At 37.2% G+C, this 19,617-nt stretch overlaps 1 protein-coding gene and 1 non-coding gene across 9 annotated transcripts in view; one reads left to right on the forward strand and one right to left on the reverse strand.

The window, feature by feature from the left end:
• Positions 1 to 19,617, forward strand: part of CD46 (CD46 molecule) — an 87,842-nt gene that overhangs the window by 36,662 nt on the left and 31,563 nt on the right. The window contains exon 1 of one of the 8 annotated variants that reach the window (XM_077157665.1): positions 16,518 to 16,853. The exons of the other annotated variants lie outside the window; for them this stretch is intronic. The gene's annotated coding sequence lies outside the window, so the exon portion shown is untranslated. Of the gene's footprint in view, positions 1 to 16,517; positions 16,854 to 19,617 lie in introns of those variants that run through there. 8 annotated transcript variants of the gene reach the window in all.
• LOC143681807 (U6 spliceosomal RNA) lies at positions 12,690 to 12,792 on the reverse strand. The gene has a single exon (XR_013174865.1). It is a non-coding gene; the product is annotated as a U6 spliceosomal RNA (small nuclear RNA).

The following is a 19,617-nucleotide window of genomic DNA, read 5'->3' on the forward strand; positions in this document are numbered from 1 at the left end:
TGGGTCTTCCATAATATGTATGTGGGTACTCTTTTGTTTGTTGGTTTGTTTTTTTAAACTTTTTTTATTAATTAAAAAAATTAAAAAACAAAACATTTAGATATCATTCCATTCTACATATACAATCAGTAATTCTTTTTTTAAAATTTATTTATTAATTAAAAAATTAACAAAAACATTAACGTATCATTCTGTTCTACATATATAATCAGTAATTCTCAATATCATCACATAGTTGCATATTCATCCTTTCTTAGAATATTTGCATCAGTTCAGAAAAAGCGAAAGACAACTGAAAAAGAAATAAAACGATAAGAAAAAAAGATTATACATATCATACCCCTTACCCCTCACTTTCATTTATCACTAGCATTTCAAACTAAATTTATTTTTTTCTTTCTTTTTTTTTAACTTTTTTTATTAATTAAAAAAAATTAACAAAGAAAACATTTAGATATCATTCCATTCTACATATACAATCAGTAATTCTTAATATCATCACATAGTTGCATATTCATCATTTCTTAGAACATTTGCATTGATTTAGAAAAAGAAATAAAAAGACAACAGAAAAAGAAATAAAATGATAATAGAGAAAAAAACTATACGTACCATACCCCTTAACCCTCGCTTTCATTTATCACTAGCATTTCAAACTAAATTTATTTTAACATTTGTTCCCCCTATTATTTATTTTTATTCCATATGTTCTACTCTTCTGTTGATATAGTAGCTAAAAGGAGCATCAGACATAAGGTTTTCACATTCACAGATCTCATTGTGAAAGCTATATCATTGTTCGATCATCATCAAGAAACAAGGCTACTGGAACACAGCTCTACATTTTCAGGCAATTCCCTCCAGCCTCTCCACTACCTCTTGAACAACAAGGTGATATCTACTTAATGCGTAAGAATAACCTCCAGGATAACCTCTCGACTCTGTTTGGAATCTCTCAGCCATTGACACTTTGTCTCATTTCACTCTTCCCCCTTTTGGTCCAGAAGGTTCTCTGAATCCCTTGGTGTTAATTCTCAGCTCATTCTAGGGTTTTTCTCAGTCCTTTGATGCTGAGTCTCAGCTCATTCCAGGATCTTTGTCCCACATTGCCAGGAAGGTCCACACCCCTGGGAGTCATGTCCCACGCAGAGAGGGGGAGGGTGGTGAGACTGCTCATCATATTGGCTGGAGAGAGGGGCCACATCTGAGCAACAAAAGAGGCTCTCTTGGGGGTGACTCTTAGGCCTAAATTTTAAGTAGACTTGACCTATCCTTTCTGGGGTTAAGTTTCATGTGAACAAACCCCAAGACTGGGGGCTCAGCCTATAGCTTTGGTTGTCCACATTGCTTGTGAGCATATCAAGAATTCAACTTGGGGAAGTTGAATTTCTCCCCCAATCTCACCATTCCCAGAAGGGGGCTTGCAAATACTTTTCCAGTCACTGATGAAATCATTCTGGGATTCATCGGGGGATCACTCTGGACAAACCAACAAAATCTCATGTGCTACCTGAGATTCCAAGTACTTATGACATTCAATCAAACTATCTACATGAGTTATATTAGGAAATGCTCTAGTCAAAATCTAAATTTTGTAACGAATAAACATTTTTTGCTTTAGTCTCACACATAAGGTGACATTTTAAAGTATTAATTATCATCTATTTTCAGCACCCTGCAGTAATGACATTCCTTTGTTCTTCCTCATGCCAAAACATTTATAAAATTTGTACATTATACATTTCACTATTATTATACACTCTAGGCATTCCTAGATGATACCATCTCGATCTTTAACATCTATCTTTCTTTCTGATTTCATTTATGTCCCCAGCCCTCCTCCCTCTATCATTCTCACATGCAGCTTCATTCAGTGTTTTAACATAATTACATTACAGTTAGGTAGTATTTTGCTGTCCATTTCTGAGTTTTTGTATCCAGTCCTGTTGCACAGTCTGTATCCCTTCAGCTCCAATTACCCACTATCTTACCCTATTTCTATCTCCTGATGGTCTCTGTTACCAACGACATATTCCAAGTGTATTCACTCATGTCGGTTCATATCAGTGGGACCATACAGTATTTGTCCTTTAGTTTTTGGCTAGTCTCGCTCAGTATAATGTTCTCTAGGTCCATCCATGTTATTACATACTTCATAAGTTTATTCTGTCTTAGAGCTGCCTAATATTCCATCGTATGTATATACCACAGTTTGTTTAGCCACTTGTCTGTTGATGGACATTTTGGCTGTTTCCATCTCCTTGCAATTGTAAATAATGCTGCTATAAACATTGGTGTGCAAATGTCCATTTGTGTCTTTGCCCTTAAGTCCTCTGAGTAGATACCTAGCAATGGTATTGCTGGGTCATATGGCAATTCTATATTCAGCTTTTTGAGGAACCGCCAAACAGCCTTCCACAGTGGTTGCACAGTTTGACGTTCCCACCAACAGTGAATAAGTGTGCCTCTTTCTCCACATCCTCTCCAGCACTTGTCATTTTCTGTTTTGTTGATAATAGCCATTCTGGTGGGTGTGAGATGATATCTCATTGTGGTTTTGATTCGCATTTCTCTAATGGCCAGGGACATTGAGCATCTCTTCATGTGCCTTTTGGCCATTTGTATTTGCTCTTCTGAGAAGTGTCTGCTCATGTCTTTTCCCATTTTGTAATTGGATTGGCTGTCTTTTTGTTGTTGAGTTGAACATTCTCTTTATAAATTCTGGATACTAGACCTTTATCTGATATGTCATTTCCAAATATTGTCTCCCATTGTGTAGGCTGTCTTTCTACTTTCTTGAAGTTCTTTGGTGCACAAAGTGTTTAATTTTGAGGAGCTCCCATTTATTTATTTATTTCTTCAGTACTCTTGCTTTAGGTGTAAGGTCCATAAAACCACCTCCAATTATAAGATTCATAAGATATCTCCCTACATTTTCCTCTAACTGTTTTATGGTCTTAGAGCTAATGTTTAGATCTTTGATCCATTTTGAGTTAACTTTTGTATAGGGTGTGAGATACGGGTCCTCTTTCATTCTTTTGCATATAGATATCCAGTTCTCTAGGCACCATTTATTGAAGAGACTGTTCTGTCCCAAATGGGTTGGCTTGACTGCCTTATCAAAGATCAAATGTCCATAGATGAGAGGGTCTATATCTGAGCACTCTATTCGATTCCATTGGTCAATATATCTATCTTTATGCCAGTACCATGCTGTTTTGACTACTGTGGCTTCATAATATGCCTTAAAGTCAGGCAGCATGAGACTTCCAGCTTCGTTTTTTTTCCTCAAGATACTTTTAGCAATTCGGGGCACCCTGCCCTTCCAGATAAATTTGCTTATTGGTTTTTCTGTTTCTGAAAAGTAAGTTGTTGGGATTTTGATTGGTATTGCGTTGAATCTGTAAATCAATTTAGGTAGAATTGACATCTTAACTATATTTAGTCTTCCAATCCATGAACATGGTATGCCCTACCATCTGTTTAGGTCTTCTGTGATTTCTTTTAACAGTGTCTTGTAGTTTTCTTTGTATAGGTCTTTGTCTCTTTAGTTAAATTTATTCCTAAATATTTTATTCTTTTAGTTGCAATTGTAAATGGAATTTGTTTCTTGATTTCCCCCTCAGCTTGTTCATTGCTAGTGTATAGAAACACTACAGATTTTTGAATGTTGATCTTGTAACCTGCCACTTTGTTGTACTGATTTATTAGCTCTAGTAGTTTTGCTGTGGATTTTTCAGGGTTTTCAACGTATAGTATCATATCATCTGCAAACAGTGATAGTTTTACTTCTTCCTTTCCAATTTTGATGCCTTGTATTTCTTTTTCTTGCCTAATTGCTCTGCTAGAACTTCCAACATGATGTTGAATAACAGTGGTGATAGTGCACATCCTTGTGTTGTTCCTGATCTTAGGGGGAAAGTTTTCCATTTTTCCCCATTGAGGATGATATTAGCTGTGGGTTTTTCATATATTCCCTTTATCATTTTAAGGAAATTCCCATGTATTCCTATCCTTTGAAGTGTTTTCAACAGGAAAGAATATTGAATCTTGTCAAATGCCTTCTCTGCATCAATTGAGATGATGATGTGATTTTTCTTCTTTGATTTGTTGATATGGTGTATTACATTAATTGATTTTCTTATGTTGAACCATCCTTGCATACCTGGGATGAATCCTACTTGGCCATGATGTATATAATTCTTTTAATGTGTTGCTGGATTCGATTTGCTAGAATTTTGTTGAGGATTTTTGCATCTGTATTCATTAGAGAGATTTGTCTGTAGTTTTCTTTTTTTTTGTAATATCTTTGCCTGGTTTTGGTATGAGGGTGATGTTGGCTTCATAGAATGAATTAGGTAGCTTTCCCTCCACTTCAGTTTTTTTGAAGAGTTTGAGCAGGGCTGGTACAAAATCTTTCTGGAATGTTTGGTAGAATTCACATGTGAAGCCGTCTGGTCCTGAACTTTTCTTTTTGGAAAGCTTTTTAATGACTGATTCAATTTTATTACTTGTGATTGGTTTGTTGAGGTCATCTATTTCTTCTTGAGTCAAAGTTGGTTGTTCATGCCTTTCTAGGAACTTGTCCATTTCATCTACATTGTTGTATTTATTAGCATAAAGTTGTTCATAGTATCCTGTTATTACCTCCTTTCTTTCTGTGGGGTCAGTGGTTATGTCTCCTCTTCCATTTCTGATCTTATTTATTTGCATCCTCTCTCTTCTTCTTTTTGTCAGTCTTGCTAAGGGCCAATCAATCTTATTGATTTTCTCATAGAATCAACTTCTGGTCTTATTGATTTTCTCTATTGTTTTCATGTTCTCAATTTCATTTATTTCTGCTCTAATCTTTGTTATTTCTTTCCTTTTGCTTACTTTGGGGTTAGTTTGCTGTTCTTTCTCCAGTTCTTCCAAGTGGACAGTTAATTCCCGAATTTTTGCCCTTTCTTCTTTTTTGATATAGGCATTTAGGGCAATAAATTTCCCTCTTAGCACTGCCTTTGCTGCATCCCATAAGTTTTTTTTTTTTTGAATTTTTTTTTATTAATTAAAAAAAGAATTAAAGCAATTAGAAATCATTCCATTCTACATGTACAATCAGTAATTCTTAATAACATCACATAGTTGCATATTCATCATTTCTTAGTACATTTGCATCGATTTAGAAAAAGAAATAAAAATACAACAGAATAAGAATTAAAACAATAATAGAAAGAAAAAAAAAACCTATACCTCACATGCAGCTTCATTCAGTGTTTTAACATAATTGCATTATAATTGGGTAGTATTGTGCTGTCCATTTCTGAGTTTTTATATCCAGTCCCGTTGTACAGTCTGTATCCCCTCAGCTCCAATTACCCCTTCTCTTTTTTTTTTTTTTTAATTAACGGAAAAAAAGAAATTAACCCAACATTTAGAAATCATACCATTCTACATATGCAATCATTAATTCTTAACATCATCACATAGATGCATGATCATCATTTCTTAGTACATTTGCATCGGTTTAGAAGAACTAGCAACATAACCGAAAAAGATATAGAATGTTAATATAGAGAAAAAAATAAAAGTAATAATAGTAAAATCAAAACAAAACAAAACAAAACAAAAACCTATAGCTCAGATGCAGCTTCATTCAGTGTTTTAACATGATTACTTTACAATTAGGTATTATTGTGCTGTCCATTTTTGAGTTTTTGTATCTAGTCCTGTTACACCGTCTGTATCCCTTCAACTCCAATTGCCCATTATCTTACCCTGTTTCTACCTCCTGCTGGACTCTGTTACCAATGATCCCATAAGTTTTGATATGTTGTGTTTTCATTTTCATTCGCCTCGAGATATTTACTGATTTCTCTTGTAATTTCTTCCTTGATCCACTGGTTGTTTAAGAGTGTGTTGTTGAGCCCCCACGTATTTGTGAATTTTCTGGTACTCTGCCTATTATTGATTTCCATCTTCATTCCTTTATGATCTGAGAAAGTGTTGTGTATGATTTCAGTCTTTTTAAATTTGTTGAGACTTGCTTTGTGACCCAGCATATGGTCTGTCTTTGAGAATGATCCATGAGCACTTGAGAAAAAGATGTATCCTGCCGATGTGGGGTGTAATGTCCTATAAATGTCTGTTAAGTCTAGTTCATTTATTGTAATATTCAAATTCTCTGTTTCTTTATTGATCCTCTGTCTAGATGTTCTGTCCATTGATGAGAGTGGGGAATTGAAGTCTACAGCTATTATGGTAGATGTGTCTATTTCCCTTTTCAGTATTTGCAGTGTTTGCCTCATGTATTTTGGGGTATTCTGATTCGGTGCGTAAATATTTATGATTGTTATGTCTTCTTGTTGAGTTGTTCATTTTATTAGTAGATAGTATCCTTCTTTGTCTCTTTTAACTGTTTTACATTTGAAGTCTAATTTGTTGCATTGTAGTATAGCTATTCCTGCTCTTTTCTGGTTGTTATTTGCATGAAATATCTTTTCCCAACCTTTTACTTTCAACCTATGTTTATTTTTGGGTCTAAGATGTGTTTCCTGTAGACAGCATATAGAAGGATCCTGTTTTTTAATCTATTCCGCCAGTCTGTGTCTTTTGATTGGGGAGTTCAGTCCATTAACATTTAGTGTTATTACTGTTTGGGTAGTACTTTCCTCTACCATTTTGCGTTTTGTATTTTATATGTCATATCTAATTTTCCTTCTTTCTGCACTCTTCTCCACACCTCTCTCTTCTGTCTTTTCATATCTGTCTCTAGTGCTCCCTTTAGTATTTCTTGCAGAGCTGGTCTCTTGGTCAAAAATTCTCTCAGTGAGTTTTTGTCTGAAAATGTTCTAATTTCTCCCTCATTTTTGAAGGACAATTTTGCTGGATATAGAATTCTTGGTTGGCAGTTTTTCTCTTTTAATAATTTAAATATACCATCCCACTGTCTTCTCGCTTCCATGGTTTCTGCTGAGAAGTCTACACATAGTCTTATTGGGTTTCCCTTGTATGTGATGGATTGCTTTTCTCTTGCTGCTTTCAAGATCCTCTCTTTCTCTTTGACCTCTGACATTCTGTCTAGTAAGTGTCTTGGAGAACATCTATTTGGATCTATTCTCTTTGGGGTGCGCTGCACTTCTTGGATCTGTAATTTTAGGTCTTTCATAAGAGTTGGGAAACTTTCAGTGACAGTTTCTTCCATTACTTTTTCTCCTCCTTTTCCCTTCTCTTCTCCTTCTGGGACACCCACAACACGTATATTTGTGCGCTTCATATTATCATTCAATTCCCTGAGCCCCTGCTCATATTTTTCCATTCTTTTCCCTATAGTTTCTGTTTCTTTTTGGATTTCAGATGTTCCATCCTCCAGTTCACTAATCCTAACCTCTGTCTCTTGAAATCTGCCATTGTAGGTTTCCATTGTTTTTTTCATCTCTTCTACTGTATCTTTCATTCCCATAAGTTCCGTGATTTGTTTTTTCAGACTTTCCATTTCTTCTTTTTGTTCATTCCTTGCCTTCTTCATGTCCTCCCTCAATTCATTGATTTTGTTTTTGATGAGGTTTTCCATTTCTGTTAGTATATTCAGAATTAGTTGTTTCAGCTCCTGTATCTCATTTGAACTATTGGTTTGTTCCTTTGACTGGGCCATATCTTCAATTTTCCTGGTGTGATTTGTTATTTTTTGCTGAAAGTACCTTAATTAGTTTATTCTGGAGATTGCTTTCACTTATCTTACCTAGGGTTTTCTTGCTAGATGAGTTTGTTGTTTATCTGTTCTTTGACCTTCAGTTCAGCTTTTTCTGGGCCTCTAGCTTAAGTTTTGTTTAACAGAGGGTGATTTTCAGTTCTTGTTTCTTGTCAGCTTGTAAGGTGCCTTTTCCCTCCCCACCCTTAGGAGGGTCTACATAGGTATTACGCACTCCAGCCGGGTTTTCCCGGACTAAACTGGCCTCCTGTCAGGGGGAAGGAGTCACCTGCGCCAGTTTTCCCTGAGGGTGAGACCCAGCAGGTTGAAAGACTTTCCTGTGAAGTCTCTGGACTCTATTTTTCTTATCCTGCCCAGTATGTGGCACTTGTCTGTCTGCAGGTCCCACCAGCAAAAGATGTTGTGGCTCCTTTAACTTTGGAAGGCTCTCCCTGCTGGGGGCATGGTGGAGACAGAGGAGAGGTTGTAGGCTGGTTTTAATGGCTTCAAATTGCCAAACCCTGGGGTCTGAATTCCTTGAGAGAGGGATTCCACCTGAGTTGCGTTTCACCGCTCCCCTGGGGAAGGCTCAGGTGGGAGACAGCCCTGAAAGCAGCCTGTTTCTGCCTATGCCTGGGCCAGTTGCAGCCTGTGCAATCCCGCCGCTGAATCCAGAGGCAGCCAAGCCTCCGTAGAAACAGCCACAAAAGCCTCTGTTTCGTTCTCTTTCCTCTTTTTTGGTTAGCCCAATAGGCGACTTCTGCCTTGACCAGTTTCGCCTGAGTTGGGGGCCTATTTTTAGTAGCCAGAATTTGTTTATTAATGCACAGCTGATGTTTGGTTGAACTCAGTCCCTGCTACTGTTAGAGTCTCTTTCCTTTCCCTGCAGGAAGCCAGCTGTGGGAGAGGGGCGCCGGCAGCTGGCCGCTGCGGCTTGGGGAACTCACTGTTCTGAAGACTCGCAGTTAGTCCAGCTGGTCCAGACTGGGGTACGCTGTGTGTCCAGTCACTATCATGGCTCCGGGAGCTGTTCTGTACTGTTTCTGGTTATTTAGTAGTTGTTCTGGAGGGCGAACTAAAGCACGCACATTGCTAAGCCGCCATCTTGGCCCGTCTGCCATCTTGGCCCCTGTTTTTTTTTAAATATATTTTTATTGAGGAATCTTCACACACAGACAGTCCACCCACAGTATATACTCAGTAGCTCACAATATCATCACATAATTATATATTCTTCACCATGATCATCTTTAGAACATTTGCATTATTCCAGAAAAAGAAAAAGAAAAAAATCATGCATCCCATACCCTTACTCTTCCCTCTCATTGACCACTAGTATTTCAGTCTACCCATTTTTTTAACCCCTTCTCCCCCCCATTATTTATTTGTTTGTTTTTCCTTAATTTTTTTTTACTCGTTTGTCCATACCTTGGCTAAAAGAGCATAAGACACAAGGTTTTCACAATCACACAGTCACATTGTAAAAGCTGTATAGTTATACAGTCTTCAAGAATTAAGGGTGCTGGAACACAGTTCACCAGGTTCAGGTACTTCTCTCCAGCCACTCCAATACGCTGTAAACTAAAAAGGGATATCTTTATAATGTGTAAGAATAACCTCCAGATAAACCTCTCAACTGTTTGAAATCTCTGACACTGAAAATTTATTTTGTCTCCTTTCTCTTTTCTCCCTTTTGGTCAAGAATGCTTTTTCAATACCATGATGCTAGGGCCCAGCTCATCCTGGGACACATATCCCCTGTTGCCAGGGAGATTTACACCTCTGGGAGTCATGTCCCGCATAGGGGGGAGGGCGTTCACCTGCTAAGTTGGCTTGGAGAGAGATGCCACATCTGAGCAACAGAAGAGGTTCTCTGGGGGTGACACTTGGGTATAATTATAAGTAGGCTTAGCTTTTCCTTTTCAGGAATAAGTTTTGGGAGTAAGTTTCCTTTTCAGGAATAAGTTCTTAGGCAAATCCCAAGATTGAGGGTTCAGCCTATTGAATTGGTTGCCCCCCACTGCTTGTGAGAATATCAGAAATTCACCAAATGGGTAAGTTTAATATTCCCTCCTTTCTCCCCAGTCCACCCAGGGAACTTTATAAAAAGTTTTTTATTCTCTGCCTAGATTACTCTGGGATATATCAGGGCATCACACTAACCTGTACAAACCAGCAAGATCCCACACCCTATTCAAGATTCCATGTAATTATGGTATTCAACTAAATTGACCATACAAGTTAAATTAAATAATGCACTACCCAAAATATAAATTTTGCACCAAATAAACATCTTTCTTTCGCTGGTCTCGTAAGAAGTTGAAGTTTTAAAATATAAACCATATCATCCTTTACTCTGTATTCTCATTTACCTTTGTCCCATCCAGATCAGCTTCATTCATATCTCTAGTCGAAGTCTCATCACTTCTTCAACATTGTCACAAGTTGCTGTATGGGGTACTGCTGACTTTCATAGCTTCAGTACTCTAACTCTTGAGTCTCAGGTGTCCCATGAATACCTGTAGTTTCTGGGAACCACCAGGTTATACACAAATAGCTCAGTATCTCAGAATTTCTCAATAATTACACCTCTTGAATATATGTGACTGCTGTAAGGGCTTGCAATCTAGGACCCTTTACAATAGGCTCTAACTTGTAAATGATCTCAACTTCAGGTCTCCAAGTTTGTTTATTATAGTTAGTCTGTGTGAGTGAGGCATGATAATATTTGTCTTTCTGTTTGTGACATTTCATTCAACATACAGTCCTTAAGGTTCATTCACCTAGTTGCATGCCTCACAACTTCATTCCTTCTTGCAGCTGCTCAGTAGTCCATTGTATATATACATCATCGCTCCCCCTTTCGTTCTTCAGTCATTGTACCCTTAGGCTGCCTCCATGCATTGTGGACTGCAAGCAGTGCTGCCATAGACACTGGTGTACAAATGTCCATTCCTGTCCCCACACTCAGTTCCTCCAGGTATATACTAAGCAATGGGGTTTCAGGATTGAGTGTCAGCCCCACCCCTAGCCTCCTGTGGAACCTCCACACTGCCCTCCAAGGGGCTGCACCTCTCAGGTTCCTCACCCACAGTGAAGAGGTACATCTCTTTCTTTAGCACTTATTTCTCTCTTCATTTTTTTTTTATTTTTTTTACTGCAGGTTAATTTTTCTTCAAAAAGTTACTATCTCAGGGCATAAATACAAATCAGAAAATAGGACAATAGAATGTGGAGGACAAGTTAGATTAAAATAAAACATTTTTAGCTGGTCGAAAGCAAAGCTGTAAAAACTGCTTTCACAAAGAAGTACTCCTTTAAAGAGTGAGAAAAAAAAATCAACTTAGGTTTAAAATCATATATACTGTCCAGTCAGCAATTCTAAGTAAATTCAGTGGCGTGAAAAACAACATAGGCAATATGTTTGCACATGAAAATATTTGTTGATGAAAAATTTGTTAGACAAGTCATGTTCTATTTGTTTTTAAACATTTAATAAGATAATTGCATTTTATCATGATCTTTTAGCCAACATATGGTTTTTGGCTACCACAGCCCAGTGGTTGGTTTTTTACTTTAAAAACGGAAAGCCTTTTGAAAAGTGTTCACTCATCTGAAGATATTTTTGTATTGTAAACATATTAGGGCATGGAATGATTAAAGTAATATACCTCAAGAACTGAGAGATGAGTGACAAAAGATAGATACACATGTAATAAGTTAATGTTTTGTTTTAAATGATGTGTAGCCACCTACAACTTCAAAATAAGTTGATGTCAAAATGGCAAGTAGCCACCTTCTGTTTTAAACTAATGTGTTTGCGATGTGCTGGGGATTTCCTGGAGAACAGAGGAGGGGTACCACACACGAGATGAAGGAAAATAAGACACAGTAGAAAAGTGGGGTCAGGGGACTCAAGTCTTTACTGAGACAAGAGCCACAAATAGCCTCAGCATAACATATTTATTCTCCAGATCAACAGGAAATAGAGTTGTATTTTAAAACAGGCATTCTCTGAGTTGTTTCTGCATATTGCGTAGGTAAGTGCTTAATGTTTAAACGAAGTTCTCATAACACGAAAATACCTTAGGAAACGTCTTATCTGGAACTGCAGGGACAAAGAGTTTCAGACTCTGACAAACTTCCTCAAGAACCTTGCCTCAGTGGTTTGTTCACTTGGCTAGTAAGCACGACAGGCCAGTGCTTCGAGTTCTTGACTCATAGCCAACTTTCTGAGTCTCCGGCACTGGCCTCCAACAGTGATACACACAATATGAAGTTTAAAGCTTAGCTTTCAAAGGATATTATGGGTTATGAATTCTGTTATCCCATATAATTTATATACAGAGGGAATGTACTGTAACCTATCGGAGGTATCTTAACCTGAAGATTGCTTGCAAAGACAGATAGATAAAACAATATAAAATACAAATTTAAAAATCATTTAAAACATGAACACTCATGGTTTTCTATTTTTTTTTATTAACAGAAAGAAAAAAAAAGAAATTAACCCAACATTTAGAAATCATACCATTCTACATATGCACTCAGTAATTCTTAACATCATCACATAGATGCATGATCATCGTTTCTTAGTACATTTGCATCGGTTTAGAGGAACTAGCAACACAACAGAAAAAAGATATAAAATGTTAATATAGAGAAAAGAAATAAAACTAGTAATAATAGTAAAAAACAAACAAACAAACAAAAAACTCTTTAGCTCAGATGCAGCTTCATTTAGTGTTTTAACATGATTACTTTACAATTAAGTATTATTGTGCTGTCCATTTTTGAGTTTTTGTATCTAGTCCTGTTGCACAGTCTGTATCCCTTCAGCTTCAATTACTCATTGTCTTACCCTGTTTCTAACTCCTGCTGGACTCTGTTACAGGTTTTCTATTTTTAAGCATTTTAAACATTTGTCTTTTCTATTTCTATTATTAAACTTTCAAAGTCATTCTGAAACTTCATAATTTTAAGTTGGAATTTAAAAGTAAGAAAAGAACTAAACAAACTGAAAAATATGGAACGCTTCACAAATTTGCATGTCATCCTTGTGCAGGGGCTATGTTAATCTTCTCTGTATCACTCCAATTTTACTATATGTGCTGCTGAAGCAATCATCTCTCTGTTCATTTTTAAACAGTTTATTCACACATCATACAATCCAGCCTATATATAGACATGCCTTTACCACCATACTCTATCTGAAGATATTTCTTTTCATCCACAGAGAATCCACACCAATTCCCCATGCCCTCTGACTGTTGACATTTAGTTTTGGCATAATGCCTTTGTTACATTCAGTAGAAGCATATTACAACATTACTGGTGACTATAGACCTTAGCTTGCATTGATTTTTCTTTTTCCCATATATCATCTATTTTCATTACCCTGCAATATTGACATTCATTTGTTCTCCCTCATGCAAAAACATTTTTTATTTGTATGTCTGATTACCATCATTGTCCACTCTAGGCATTACTAAATAATACTGTCTCAGTCTTTATCTTCTATCTTTCCTTCTGGTTTTATACGTGCCCCCAGCCCTTCTCCCTCTATCACACTCACGTTCAGCTTCATTCAGTACTTATATTATTGTGCTACAATCAGATAGTATTGTTGCAGTCTATTTCTGAATTTTTACAATCATCCTGTTGCAGTCTGTATTCCTTCAGCACCAGTTACCCTGTTTCTATCTTTTTTCTATCTCCTGATAACCTGTGTTCTTAACTTTAAATAATTCTCCTACTTCATTCATTAATGTCAGTTCATACTAGTCAGACCATACAGTATTTGTCCTTTTGTTTCTGGCTAATCTCACTCATTATAATGTCCTCAAGATTCATCTACCTTGCTACATGCTTCGTGACTTGTCTTACAGCTGCATAATATTCCATCGTATGCATATACCACAGCTTGTTTAGCCACTCGTCCATTGATGGACATTTGGGCTGTTTCCATCTCTTGGCAATTGTAAATAATGTTGCTATAAACATTGATGTGCAAATGTCCATTTGTGTCCTTGTCCTCAGGTCCTCTGAATATATACATTAGCAATGGAATTGCTGGATCATACGGCAATTCTATACTTGGCTTCTGGAAGAACCAACAAACTGCCTTCCACAGCAGTTGTACCATTTTACATTCCCACCAAAAGTATGCCTCTTTCTCCATATCCTCTCCATCACTTGTCATTTTCTGTTATTTTAATAATGACCATTCTAGTAGGTGTCAGATGATATCTCATGGTTTTGATTTGTATTTCCCTAATAGCCAGTGAAGTTGAGCATCTTTTCATGTGCCTTTTAGGCATTTTTATTTCTTTTCCGAGCAGTGTCTGTTCATGTCTTTTGCCCAGTTTTTTAATTGGGTTGTTTGTCTTTTTGTTGTTGAAGAATCTGTTTATATATTCTGGATATTAAACGCTTATCTGATATTTGGATTCCAAATATTTCCTCCAATTGCACTGACTGCCTTTTTACTTTCCTCTCAAAGTTCTTTGATGCACATAAGTGTTTATTTTTGAGGTGATCCCATTTATGCATTTCTTCTATGCTCATGCTTTGGGTATAAGATATAAGAACCTGCCTCTTATTACAAGTTTTGTGAGATATTTTCCTATATTTTCTTCTAATTGTTTTATGGTCTTAGCCCTGATATTTTGGTCTTTAATCCATTTTGAGCTAATTTTTGTATGAGGTGTGAGATATGGCTCTTCTTTCATTCTTTTGCATATGGATATCCAGTTCTCCAAGCACTGTTTATTGAAGAGGCTGCTCTGTCACAGATGAGTTGGCTTGACTGCCTTATCAAAGATCAGTTGTCCATAGATGAGAGGGTCTATATCTGAGTACTTTATTAGATTCCATTGGTCAGTACATCTATCTTTATGCCAGTACTGTGCTGTTTTGACCACTGTAGCTTCATAAAATGCTTTAAAGTCAGGTATTGTGAGACTTCCGACTTCATTTTGCTGTTTCAAGATATTCTTACCTATTTGGTTTACCCACTCTCCTGAATAAATTTGGTTATTGGTTTTTCTATTTCTGCAAAATAAGTTTTTGGAATTTTAGTTGGTATTGCATTGAATCTATAAATCAGTTTGGGTAGAATTGACATCTTAACTATGTTTAGTCTTCCAATACATGAACATAGTATGTCCTTCCATTTATTTAGGTCTTCCATGATTTCTTTTAGCAATTTTTTTGTCATTTTCTGTGTATAAGTCTTTTGTATCCTTAATTAAATTTATTCCTAAATATTTGATTCTTTTGGTTGCTCTTGTAAATGGAAATTTTTCCTTGATTTCCTCCTCAGCTTGCTCATTACTAGTATATAGAAACACTACTGATTTTGGGGTGTTGAACTTGTACTCTGATACTTTGCTGCACTCATTTATTAGCTCTAGTAGCTTTGCTGGGTATTTTTTGAGATTTTTGACATGTAGTATCATATCATCTGCAAACAGTGAGAATTTTACTTCTTTCTAATTTGAATGCCTTTTCTTTCTTTTTCTTTTCTAATTGCTCTGGTTAGAACTTTTAGCACAGTGTTGAATAACAATGGTGACAGTGGACATCCTTGTCTTGTTCCTGATCTTAGGGGGAAGGCTTTCAGTCTTTCCCCATTGAGGATGATGTTAGCTGTGGTTTTTTTATATATGCCCTTTTTAATGTTGAGGAAGTTCCCTTCTAGTCCTAACCCTGGAGATGTTTTCATCAAGAAAGGATGTTGAATTTTGTCAGATGCCTTTTCTGCATCAATCAAGATGATCATGTGGTTTTACCACTTTGATTTGTTGATATGGTATGTTACATTAATTGGTTTTCTTATGTTGAACCATCCTTTCATACCCGGAATAATTCTTTTGGTTGCTGTTGTCATGGTGTATAATTTTAATGTGCTACTGGATTTGATTTGCAAGTATTTTGTTGAGGATTTTTGCATCTATATTCATTAGAGAGATTGGTCTGTAATTTTCTTTTCTTGTAGTATCTTTGTCTGGCTTTGATGTGAGGATGATGTCGGATTCATAGAACTTTCCCTCTTCTTCATTTTTTTTTGAAGAGCTTGAGCAGAATTGATACCCATTCTTCCTTGCATGTTTGGGAGAATTCACATGTGAAGCCATCTAGTCCTAGATTTTTCTCTTTTTGGGAGCTTCTTAATGACTGATTCAATCTCTTTTCTTGTGATTGGTTTGTTGAGGAGGTCTATTTCTTCTCAAGTCAGTGTTGGTTGTTTATGACTTTCTAGGAAGTTGTCCATTTAATCTGTTTTGCTTGTTTATTAGCATATAGTTGTTCATAGTATCCTCACGTTACCTCCTTTATTTCTGCACAGTCAGTGGTTATGTCTCCTCTTCATTTCTGATTTTATTTATTTGCATTCTCTCTCTTTTTCTTTTTGTCAACCTAGCTAAGGGTCCATCAATTTTATGGATTTTTTTTTTTCCTCAAAGAATCAACTTCTTGGTTTTGTTGATTTTCTCGATTGTTTTCAATTTCATTTATTTCTGTTCTAACGTTCATTATTTCTTTCCTTTTGTTTGCTCTGTGGTTAATTTGCTGTTCTTTCTCAAGTTCTTTCAAATGAACAGTTAATTCCTCAATTTTTGCCTACTCTTCTTTTTTAATATATGTATTTAAGGCAATAAATTTCCCTTCTAGCACTGCTCTTGCTGCATCCCGTAAATTTTGATATGTTTTTAAAAGTCTCTGGTAATTCCAAAATCTGGTCTTCTTCATTGATTGTTTCTGGAATTTTATTTGTTCTTTTGGGTGGGCCATTATTTCTTATTTCTATGTTTGAATTGTAATTTTTTGTGTGTGCACCCTGTACAATTTAATATTTTAATATGTTAACTCTAGGATTTAGTCCCTATGCAGTCTGCTCAGTAAGTTTGCATCCAAATAACGATAAGACAGATTTTCTTGCAGAAGTTAATCAAAATAAATAAACCAAAGCAAAAAGCACCTCTCACTGTCTTTGCAAATTGGCTGTGTTTTGGCTAGTGCTTTCCTTGGGAGTTTAGCTTTTCCCATCAAGAAAACCAGCCCGAGGAAAAATGGGAAGTGCAGTGTCTTCTCTGTCTTTTCTGAACCTGAGTGGAGTTGGAGCCAGAAAGTCTACTTCTTTTCCTGGGCTTGTGTTTGGTTATAGTTTACAAGTATAAAAGTAAGTATCCCCTGTACTCCCTTAGGAATAGACCTCCTCCCCTCCTGGGTGCTCTCTTGAGTGACTTAATGCAAATAGTTGTTTGACCCAGGCTGCTTCAACTTAAATTGTTTCTCACACACTGTCCCAGCTGTCTGCAAGCTGCTTCTCTGTTCGCAGGACAAACTCTGGGAAGGCAAGACTGAGACAGGGTTCCCCAGCTCTGTCATTCATACTTCTACCCAGTAGATCAGCACTGACATATGTACACCCCAAGACATTCACAGGGGCCACTCTGCTCCCAGTGGAACAGTGCCAGGGACCCACGGTAGAGTGTAAACCAGCTCCATCCTCTGTTGAGGGATGAGGAAGGGACCAGCAAGGGCAGCGGGAGCTACTCTGGCTTTTGAAACTGTGCTTTCTTAATTGCACTTGTCTGGTTAATGCAGCCCTTCAATTGTTTCCCTTAGTTTTGAAGAACATTGCTTCCTTTATGATTCCTCAGCTGCCTTTGCTCAGGGAGGGCTGGAGTGGTGGTCCCCCCTCAGTGCTGGCTCCCCACACTCCAGGGTAGCTGACCAAAGGTAAAGATCTGTGGTCAGGCCACACACCCCTGGACTTTGGAGGGCTAGGTCTTTATGACCTCCCTGGCACCAGCAAGCTGCAAAGATCCTCAGTCCCTACTCTGGCCTGCCACTAGGCTACGGAGAGGGGGATGGTAACCACTGCAGGGAGGGTGAAGCTTGCTAGAATTTACCAGCCTCTGCCTCCATCTTCTCCCTGAATGCCGCACTGTGTTGTTACCAGACAAAGACAGTGGAATTTTTTTGCCGATGTGCTCAAATGACCAATTCCTGAGACACCAGGGTTTCAGAGAAAGAAAAAGTTTATTATTAGTCATGAAGCAGCCAATCTGTCTCTTCAAACTGCAGTAATTCTGATAGTTTTATAGTATTAAAAGCTGGGCAGGAAAAAAAAAAAAAAAGCTGGGCAGGTCCATGCACTTTCCCAGAAACAAGTAAACAAAATACAACAAACAAAAATTCCACAAATGATGCTGCAATAACGGGGTATTTCAAAATAATGAAATGTGACCCCACCATACAGCATACAAAAAAAGATGGGCAAGTTTTAGGATTTTGAGCACAGTGGCCCCAGATGATGTAGTTAGAGATGATCTGATTATTGACCATGCACAGATTGAGTACATACTTAGTCAGAGTATGTATATAAGAAAATGGCAGCCTTAGTATGATGATGAGCATGATTTTAGTATTATAATGAAGTATACATGACTTACAGGTTAAAATATAAGCTACTGCACCTGTCAGGTGGGCCTATTTTAGTTAGATCCAGTTTTGGGTATCAAGATAACTTTGGACTTGAGGTGGGTTAGTTCTGGGCTGACCCAGACTCTTCGCTAATAAATAAACATTAGGGGCTGTCTTTAGTGATCATCAGCCCTAAAGTTGAAAAACTGGATAAATGGGTACAAATGAAGGTTAGTCAGAAGGTTTTTACAACCACAGGGGCATAAGATATAGGCCGTACAATCATTATCAGAGATCAAGGCAGCTGGATTACAATTCAGAGGTTTCAGGGATGTCCCTCTGTCTACTCCAGTATACAGGAAAGCAAAAAAGAATATCTATATAATGAGTCAGTAATCAAAATCATCTCTATTACAGTGTACCACGAGACTCTGGAGTTTCAAAATAGTTGATTCAGACGGTTTGTGCCAGCTCAGTAGTTTTTTGGTTGAGGCACTGATTCTTGGAGCTTCCTACTCCACCACCTTCCCACTATCCTCTAGCAGTGAGATTTTTTGTTTGTTTTAACTTTTTTTTTTTTTTGTATAATATAACATATATAAAAAGCAAAGGAAGAAAAAGCAATTGTTTTCAAAGCAGTCAGTTACAGGACAGATCCCAGAATTTATCATGGACTACCATACCATCCTCTCAGATTTTTCCTTCTAGCAGCTTCAGAATATAGGAGGCTAGAAGTAATCAATATTTTTTTATCATCATAATCAACTTTTTGTTGTCTTTTTTGTGAAAAATAACATATACAAAAAAAAACAGTAAATTTCAAAGCATAGCACATCAATTAGTTGAAGAACATATTTCAGAGTTTGGTATGGTTACAATTCCACAATTTTAGGTTTTTACTTCTAGCTTCTCTAAGATACTCAAGACTGAAAGAGATAACAATTTAATGATTCAGCAATCATATTCGTTTGTTAAACCTTACCTTCTGTGAATAACTCCACCATCACCTTTGATCTTTCTATCTCACTCTTTAGGGGTATTTGGGCTATGGCCATTTTAACTTTTTCATGTTGGAAGGGGCTGTCAGTGATCTAGGGTAGGGAGATAGAACTCGCTGATGTTCTGGAGAGGCTGGGCCCTCTAGGTTTCAGGACTTATCTGGTCTAGCAACCCACCTGGAGGTTATAGGTTTCTGGAATGTTACCCTAATGAGTGGAACCTTTGTAGGATCTTATATACTGCCCTAAGTGTTCTTTAGGATTGGCTGGAATGGTTTTGGCAAGTTATGATAGGTAGTAATGTGTAACTAAAGTTTACATAAAAATGACCTTCAGAGTAGCCTCTTGACTCTATTTGAACTCTCTCAGCCACTGATAGTTTATTAGTTACACTTCTTTTCCCCCTTTTGGTCAGGATGGAATTGTTGATCCCACAGTGCCAGGGACAGACTCATCCCTGGGCATCATCTCCCACACTACCAGGGAGACTTTCACCCCTGGATGTCATGATTTCAT

Source organism: Tamandua tetradactyla, chromosome 4 (genome assembly GCF_023851605.1).
Source record: "Tamandua tetradactyla isolate mTamTet1 chromosome 4, mTamTet1.pri, whole genome shotgun sequence".
Taxonomy (NCBI): Eukaryota; Metazoa; Chordata; class Mammalia; order Pilosa; family Myrmecophagidae; genus Tamandua; species Tamandua tetradactyla.